The sequence below is a fragment of the Nicotiana sylvestris genome, chromosome 1, assembly GCF_000393655.2.
Source record: "Nicotiana sylvestris chromosome 1, ASM39365v2, whole genome shotgun sequence".
Classification (NCBI taxonomy): domain Eukaryota; kingdom Viridiplantae; phylum Streptophyta; class Magnoliopsida; order Solanales; family Solanaceae; genus Nicotiana; species Nicotiana sylvestris.
Window position 1 is genome coordinate 81,493,100 of NC_091057.1, and position 10,027 is coordinate 81,503,126.

The following is a 10,027-nucleotide window of genomic DNA, read 5'->3' on the forward strand; positions in this document are numbered from 1 at the left end:
TACATTACCTACCAAAAAACCCTAAAAAATCATCTTCCACATTTTTCCATACTATCTGGGCCCCACTTTCACATGCATCCACGTGCTTCCACATGCTTAATCACATGCAACACCTCTACCATGCATTCACATGCTACACCATGTATATTTCACCTTTTTCACATGTTTCTAGGAGCTTTCTAGTTGGTTTGCCTAAGGTCCTTCACATGCCAAAAGGGACCCACTTGTAGATAGGTTTGCTATGTAAATAGGTTCATTTTAATGCAAGTTTGTTTGGTAATAACCCCCTACTCCTTTATAAAGGAGGTCATGTAGTAGTTGTAAGATCATCTTGTAACCTTTGTAAATCTTTTGTGATATATTATATATGAGTGCTTTCTAAATTTCCCTCTTGTTCTTTCTTTCGAATGGATGGAAAGGCTGGTCCATGTATGAAAATAGAGTCAGAATACTATATTAAAGTTAGATTATTGTAGTACAAAAGTTTTCTGCTAACGTTGGTTATAGTACAAAAGTTTTCTGAGTTGTGTAGTTTGGCAAGCCGTACCTTATGGGTTGTTGAAGTCATCCTCTATGTAGGAAAACTTTTGCGACTATAAGCAAATTAACTTTTTGTGTAGCTTGGCAAGCTGTCCCTTATGGGTTGTTGAAGCCAGCCCCTCTGTATGGAAACTTTCGTATCTATGGTTTAGTTTGCTTTCTTGAAGTCTGTTGCTCTGTTCCTTATACTGTTACCCTCGGGACAACATTTACAATCATTACTTACCATAAAACGATCCAAACTCTAGCCCACAATGCCTTTGCCTCTCGAATCGGCCTCCAAATGCTCCAAATCTAACCAAAATTAGTATATTATTATCATTATACGCAAAAGGAACAACGCCCAATCGAAAATAATCAAATTAACTCAAGAATCCCGAAATTGCTCAAACTTGGCCCCCAGGACCATGTCTCGGAATCCGACCAATGTCACAAAATTTGACAACCCATTCAATTACGAGACTATCCATACTAGTTTCACTCAATTCCGACTTCGAATCGGCTTCAAATCCCAAAAAATTATTTTATGAAGTTCCACAATTTTCCCCAAATTTTCATCCCAAATCTCTACTCGAATGATGAATCCAACGTTATAATCATGTATTTTAGCCAAAATTGAGTTACAATCACTTACCCCGATGGTTTTCTTGAAAATCCCTCGATCAATAGCCAATGCTCGAGCTCTCTAGGTCAAAATATAAAATAAAACCCCAAATCTCGTATTTATAGTGCACATTTCGGATCCCCATCACCGCTGACCGTGGTAAATCTACCGCTACAGCAAAAAATATTGACTACAGTGACATGCTTTAGTATTTTGGCCATAACTTTCTCTACAGATATCCAACTTCATCCGCTTACTAAAAACTAGACATGAAGGGCTACAACTTTCGTTTCTAAATCATCTCAATATTCCTTGTAGATCAAAAGATATAGGCTTCCGAAGTCAGACCAGTGATCTTGCAGATTCTTCCTCACTGCGGACCACATACAATTTTCCGCCTCAGCGGTAAGACTTCTGCCCAAGCAATGATTTAACCATCAGAATCATTTTCCAAGTTTCGAAATGTCCGGACTCGCTCAAAACTCACCCGAAACACACCCGAGACCCCCAGGACCTCAACCAAATGTACCAACACATCCCAGAACATCATAAATATTTAGTTGAGCCTTCTAATTATTCAAAACGACACCAAAATTCCAAATCCAGATCATGTTCAAGCCTAAGGACTTAGAAACTTTCAAATTCCACAAATAATGCCGAAACCTATCAAATCAAGTCCGATTGACCCCAAATTTTGCACACATGTCACAAATGACACTACAGACCTAGTCCAACTCACGAAATTCTATTCCGATTCCGATATCAAATTTTCCACTGACGATCGGAAATCACCAAATTTTCAATTTCGCCAATTCAAGCCTAATTCTACCACGAACCTTCAATACACAATCCCATCATGCTCCTAAGTCCAAAATCACCTAACGGAGCTAACAAAGTCGTCATAATTCAAATCCGAGGTCAAAAAAAACAAAGTCAAAACTTGGTCAAACTTTTTATATTTTAAGCTTTAAATTGAGAACTGTTCTTCCAAATTCATTCTGATTACCCTGAAAACCAAAACCGACGATTTACATAAGTCATAATACATCACACAAGGCTATTCATGCCCGAGAACTGGTGGGCAAAGTGCAAAAGCTTAAAGTGACCGGTCGGGTTGTTACATCTTCCCCCACTTAAACATACATTCGTCCTCGAACGTGTCCAGAGTTGTTCCGAAAACCATCAAATCATTGTGCAACCTTACCATGCACATGCACGGGGGTGATACCATATCACCCTATCTCATAGAGGTCCGATAACACAATGTAACTGAAATTGCACAATCCAACCTAGCCCATAAACCTTCTAACTACATTTCCACTTCTGAAATCATCTACAAGATCAGAATCTCACATCTATACTCTAAATAAGCCCGAACAAGCTGTAACAAACCATACCTGCAACCTCAGATGCAATTACGTGATCTACCACATAGCTCAAACTCTCGTAGCGATAACTTCTGATCACATCAGTTGCTCGGAATAACTGAATATTGATAATAAAGCCTCATTCCAACACTTCCGTATATTGCCACTGATAAATGAAACACGTAGAAAGTCATGACCATTTCTCCGATCAACCATTCGTGAAGTCACTTCTCCTTTGGCATGGACTATAGCAAATTTCTGAGCTGAACATCGATATTATCCTTCCAACATGCTGAAACCGAATCCGTTTGTATTCATTCTAGATCCCAACGATCTTATCTAATCCAACACAACTACTCTGGTGACGTGACACATCAATAACATCTAAAGCCACAACTCGTGCAATCCACACACTAATAAGCAACAATCCAAACGTACTCAAATCATGAAAAATGACTCAAATGAGAGAGCTGTACCACAAGCTCACAAGTACAACCACATAAAATGTTTAGAACCCATCACACATCGTAGAAACAGAACACACGAATCTAACTCAAAGGATCATACCTCCACATAACTTTGCTGAAATGCGCGACCCTATACAAATATTGGTCCACATGAAACACCTCAAGTCGCTATGCTCAAAATCGATAACCACGCGCAATTTGATGTCTAGAACTAAAGCAAAGCATCATAACTATGACGAAGCAATTGAAACAAAATTACACTAAACCAAAAGGAGAAAATTGATATGCCATACGCCGAGCAATACCCAAAACTCTTCCCGCTCGAATTCCACTAAGAGACCGCAATAAAACTGCACCACATGTGCCTATAACCAACAAATCCTAATGCCTCGCAACACGGAAAGGTAACTCATAGATCTCCCCAGATAACTAATTAGCTTAATAACAATCAAATCAACACATCCATCAACAATAACAACTCGGAGTCAACCAGGCCGATTCGATGCAAAACACACATCCATATTGACCTACCAGTGAACCCCTTATTAAGGAGTTCCTGAAGATTCTCCTTCAAGTCTTTTAACTCCGTCGGTGCCATACGATACGGTGCCCGACACTAAATCAATACTGAAATCGACAACCCTATCCGGCAACATGTCCGGTAGTAGGAAACACATCCGTAAAATTCCTCACCACTAGAACTGAATCAATGGTAGGAGTATATGCACTGCTATCCATCACGTAGGCCAAATAAGAAAGACAACCATCCCAGCCATCCGCTGAGTCTTCATAAATGAAACCACCCTACTGGAAAAGTAATCCGTCGAACCTCGCCACTCGGTCTGTGGTGTCCCCGGCATAGCCAACATCGTCGTCTTAGCGCAATAGTCCAGAATAACACGACACTGAGACAACCATCCTATACCCAATATTACATCTAAAATCTAACATACCAAGCAACAAAGATCCGGGTCTCCAAACCCGCAATAGTTACCACACAAGACCGATATACGCAGTCCACAACCACGACCTAACTTGTTTATGAGAACTCCCAGTCTTCAAATCCATATAGCATGTGATTCACCATATCCGATCCCAACTCTACCGTCCGAATATATAACACACCTCTAATACCCAATCATCCCACGAGAGGTACTCCTATAATTCTTCTGTGCCACCAAGCAAACTCGAATATCAATAATCGATCCAACAAGAGAGTGTCGCGATACTAATGAGGTATCGTCAACTCAAACACATTGCCCTTTATAAAATGTATACCCTCATCAAGCCACACCAATCAGTGATCTCATTTATCTAGTCATCTGAAACTATCCATGCTACCTAAGAATTTGTGACCTTCGTTTCAAATCTGAACAGTGACCTTACACATGCAAATCCTAGTCCTACAAAACATACCGCATATACCATACCATCATAGGGTAAATAGGAGAACTTCATATCCAATTCGAGCCACAAGCAACTACGTACTCAATTAGCCAAGAACTTTTCCATTTGATCCCATCTAGAAGAAAATCACTATACATCCCATGCTCCTCATGCCAGTAGAAAATATACACCTCCAAATTGTGGTAGAAATCATCAAGAACTCTCTGAATCCCCTTTGTACAAAACCAGACCGTCAAGACTTACTCCTTATAACTCAACCAATCTACACAAGCCATCAAAACCTAAGAGCATTGCCATATAACACCTATAGAAACTCATTACCTCATAAGCACCCAAAGAACTAACCATATCCTTACCATGCCGATCCGGCCTACTACCAAGCTATCCCATCTATCCAAGTTCCTTTTTATTTACCTTCAACTTGATACTTCTTCTCTCTACAACACCACAATTCTCGACCCAGACTCTCCACACGAGACCCAAGCATAAAGCCACACTGTCCTAGGGTTCATAAGCCGCTGACTACTCTCTCAAATATCCCCAAAAGCATCATATTCAAAATACTTACCATGAAGAGACTTCCAATGAATCTAAATCCATTACCTTCACCTTCCTGATACTGATGTGTAGATTCCATAATGATATAGAAATGCCACAAGTCTTGACAACCTCCAATACAAACCTCTGTTTCTAGCCAAATATCCAACCTAAATATCACCAATTATTACATGTAAAATCTTGAACCATTAGAACCATTCTCGAGAGTCACCCACTCGACTCAAACTGCAATTAGAATGATCGAACGGACTGGACAACCATGCTCTATTAGCACTCCAAAACCGCAGAATGTAACCTCACCTTAATGGAACCAGGAAGCTTCATGTTCTATGAACTGTACATTCTTTAACAATAACAACTCAAATCATTCCGAGATTCACACATACCTATAAAGCATAACATAACCTGTATTGAAATTTCCTTTACTCGAGCCATCCTCGGTCTCAACCTCCGAAAGCCATAACTGATTCACCAGTATGCCTCAAACTGGAACAAACAAAGCATATAACCGTGCAATCAACTAATAAATAACAGACTTCCCACTTGGCGCAAAGCCATAGACCAAAACACACAATAACTCATAATGCATATGTTATATTACTGTCATAATATCATAGTGAGACTAAACTCAATCCTTCATAAAGCTCGTGCAACACACACCATCTATTACTTCAAATCTTCTGCAAATCTAGCATACACCCTCATAACAGTCAAACCCACTCTCTTAAGCTACCCCAAATTTAAATTGTATATATATATTTCACTGGTAAAAGAGATCTTCCAGCAAAAAACGTAAGGCTCATATGAACATCAGAACACTCCCAAGGAGATAACCCACCTGTGTGGCCTCAAACTAATAGCTCTTCATACCCTTCCACCGTCATAAACATTACGCAATCACTATATATTCCTTAGTCTGAACTCATATCGTAACATGAAATCTACTATACTCCCAACTAGAAAACATGAAAAGATTCTTCACACTCCCATAACTCGGGGATATACAACAAATCAAGATGGAAATCAAGCACCAAATAGTTCTTTCTATCCTCAAGCAGACCCTTTTCGCCTCATTCAATTCATATGAACACATCTCGCAGTCACATAACACTTATCACGTAGCTGTCCAGTCATCACTCCCACTAATAGGGACACTATCGGACATACAAACCAAAAGCACATGCTCACACAATCAACGCCTCAGAGCTCAAGCTATAGGAAAAATCTGGCCTCATGTCTCTAGACTGGCCCAATATCAACACACAGAGATCACATCTTGCCCCTCGATCAGGGAATCACAATCCATTGATACTGAGCGCTCATGCGTGCATATGGACACATGGAAGGACTTCAAAGAGTTACATTTCAAGTTTTATCAAGGACGCATGATAAGAATTCAAGAATGTGAAGTTTTTCCTAAAGGTTCAATAGCCTCTCGAGGATAAGTACAGACTTCTCCGTACTGATCCACGAGACTCTACTAAACCTACTCATGACTCGTGAGACCTATGTAACATAGGCTCTAATACCAATTTGTCACGACCCTAAAACCGACCCGATCGTGATGGTGCCCGTCATGAAACTAGGCCAGCTGACACAACTTCCGAATTAACTATTTTATCAATAAAAGACATTTTTAAGCCTTTAATTAATCACATATCTCATAATATAAGTCTAAATGAACAGTGCGGAATAAATACACAAGCTCGACATCGGGGTATCACAAGTCATGAGCATCTACTAAGGTCTGAATACAACAAAGAGTCTAAAATTTTACTAAATACAATCTAAGGCAGACAAGAGGGAGAAAAGCAGTGCTGCGAACGTCGGACAGCTACCTTGCTAACTCTGATGACTCTGCCACTGGAAATTAACACCCACTACTAGGTTCAAAATTTCCTTGATCTACCACAAGGTGCAGGGAGTAATGTGAGTACACCAATTCAATAAGTTATAAAAGTAAATGAAAGCTGAGCAGGAAGAAAACACATAAACCATGTCATAACGCTACAACAAATACAGTACATTTTCAAAATAGTACAGAAATCATTTACTTTGTAAATAAAGCTCAGTTTCAGTAAAAACCTTTTAAAACAAATTTCAATAGTTTCAAACGAGTGATAAAACAGTGAGTAAAAATAATATAAACGTAAACAACCCCTTGGGCAAAACATGTATCATACACCGCCCATCGGGCAAAATATAAACAGAACCACCCCTTAGAGCTACCTCACAATCACTCGTAATTAGCCCCTCGGGCATAACATGAATCAAAAACCGCCCTTTGGGTAAAACGTGGATCAAGAACAGCCCCTTGGGAAATAATATGAATTGACAACAGCCCCTCGCGCAACAATATGTATCAACAATAGCCCTCGGGCTATATTACATCACTCATACTGGATACTCGCGCTCACTGGGGGTGTACAGACTCTGGAGGGGCTTCTACAGCCCAAGCGCTACAATCTACACGGACAACTCACGTGCTATCACATACCTGTGGTCACTGGGGGTGTGCAGATTCCTGGAGGGGCTTCTACAACCCAAGTGCTATAACAAGCCATCTCGTGGAATAATCAATTAGGCCTTCGTCCTCACGTAATCACAAGCCACCTTGTGCCATAAATCAATCAGGCCCTCGGCCTCACATATATCATGAATCAGCAACAACTTACTGTGGCATGCGACCCGATCCTATAATATCCTCACAGCATAGGCCCTCAGCCTCACTTAGAAAGAAAAACTCTCAAGCCACTCAGGCTAACAGTATAAATAGGGTGCTCAGCCCAAAATATCATTTAAAGTATCAAAGTGGATTAAATACGGCTGAGTTATGAAATCAGTAAAATACAGAATGACTGGGTATAGATATTAAGTCAAAAATAGAGAGGAATAGTAGCAAAAGCCCCTAAGGGTACAAATAGTTGTCACTAGGCCCAAATATGGTATTCCGCCCAAAATATAGTAATACTTTCCAAAACACAATGAAATCAAATAGTTTTCAATCAAATACGGGATGGACCAAGTAACATTCCCCAATAGTGCACGACCCCACGCTCGTCGTCTAACGTGTGTGCCACCTAAAAGTTGCATAACGTATCTATGGTTTAGTTTGCTTTCTTGGAGTCTCTTGCCTTGTTCCTTATACTGTGGTATTAGAGCCAGCGCATCCTTTCGGAGGGAGGAACAGTTTACTAAATATGTCCGAGTCATTTCCATCATCCTCTTCCCTTGCAAAAATGAATATGTCCCCTACTCTATATAAAACCTTGTCCAAAAAATATGATTACCTCTATGAAGTACATATCCTGCCCGATGAACCAAAAGTATCCTCCACTAAACTACCCCTCATAAACCCCTACTCAGCTTTCGCCAAAAAATCATTTGCACCCTAGACCCAACTTCGTTCCTAAGTCCAACATAGGCCAAAAGGAGTCAGAGAATATGTTGTTGCCTCAAAACTTGACCAGCATCCTATTCTTGCCATTCGAGTGGAACAATTTATCACCCTACAAATCCCGGATGATTTTCCCAAAAAAGGAGAGATCATAGTTTTACCCATATCCATTTTGGTGCTATCCGAATCGCTTTAACATATCAAGGAAGAAAAGGTCAACCTATTGTTGCTCGACTTTTTCTTCTAGATACAATATACTTAGAGTACCAATATGCAAATTTGGGTACTGCCGAAGTTACCCTAAACTCCGGGACAGTCTTCATAACTATCTTTCAAAATTTCAACATGTCCCTTTATGACCCATACCTAACCGAAGATCCAAAAACCCAAGTCTAAATCCAGGGAGCCCCACAAGCCAATGATTCCATCCAAGCTCATCTTCACCACCAAATAGTGTGGTGAGTCCAAAATCATGACATGGATCTCTGCCCTCCCGGAGGAGAAAATGCTTTACTCTTGAATATTGATTCTACCAAAAGAAACACCATGTGCACCCAAATACCCAGACAAATTTCTAGGGATGAGCTTGTAAAAATCCTTCCTTATTCCTAGATCACAAATTATGAAAAGTTAAGGGAACCGGAAGAATCTCTACAATCTGGACATCCAACTTTTACCAAAAGAAATGATAATACTATTTCCATAAGCTTTGACCATTCCCATCTCAAAAAAACCAATAAAACCATTTTCTCTTCCCAAATGATTCAACCAGAAGATACAACAGATACATACACTGAACCTGACGGAGAATTCTTCTGGAATATACAAAGCATCATGGAAGAACATGACTGGTGTCAACACTTTGACAAAGAAGGAAAAAGAGTTTGGTGGTTCAAATGCCCCTTTATAGGAAACTACTCTTTTGATCTTGGTTGCGACTACCAAGATTGTTTGGAAGAACCAATTGGAGAATATGATGAACACCACCAGCATCATTGGGAAAGATTCGGCCTCAACCAAACCAAACCAAACCAAAATCTAAGAAAAAGGGGAAAATAACTTAAAAACAATTTCGAGCCAAATATGAAAATAAAGATCCTTCAATTGGCTCATTAAGCTGTCCAGGTAAATATGAATTTCATGGTAGTTACAAACCCCAGGAATGGCCAAAATTACCAGAAAAATTTACACCAAACTAGGAATATAGTGAAACCATACCGAAATGCAAACCAACATCATCTCATACCCCAAAGTCCAAAAAGCCACCTAAACCTAAAATTCCATCAACCCAAAAGTCCGCACAACCAAAGATATTCATGCTGAGTCCTTCAAGTTCCAGTCATACCCAAGATTTTCCTTCACTTCAACCTTTTGAAAAAGAGGGTATGAGCCATGCTCCAAAAATTCCCAAGAAGAACATAGTGCTACCTACTGGAGAAAAACCCCCAACAAGTGACATCGAAGAAACAATAAACTAGCAATCAGAAAATACCATCTGCCAAAACAAAGTGCTGAACAACATTGGCAACACCATAAAGAACGTGGCCCATACACAAAACAAAACAATTAGCGAAGTTGAAACAATTGAGAAAAAGGTAGAGCAGACATCGTCTCACCATGCAGGACTAATCAAAGCCTTGGAACTAAGGTTGGCAAATTTACAATATAAGATTTCTCCGCCAGGAAC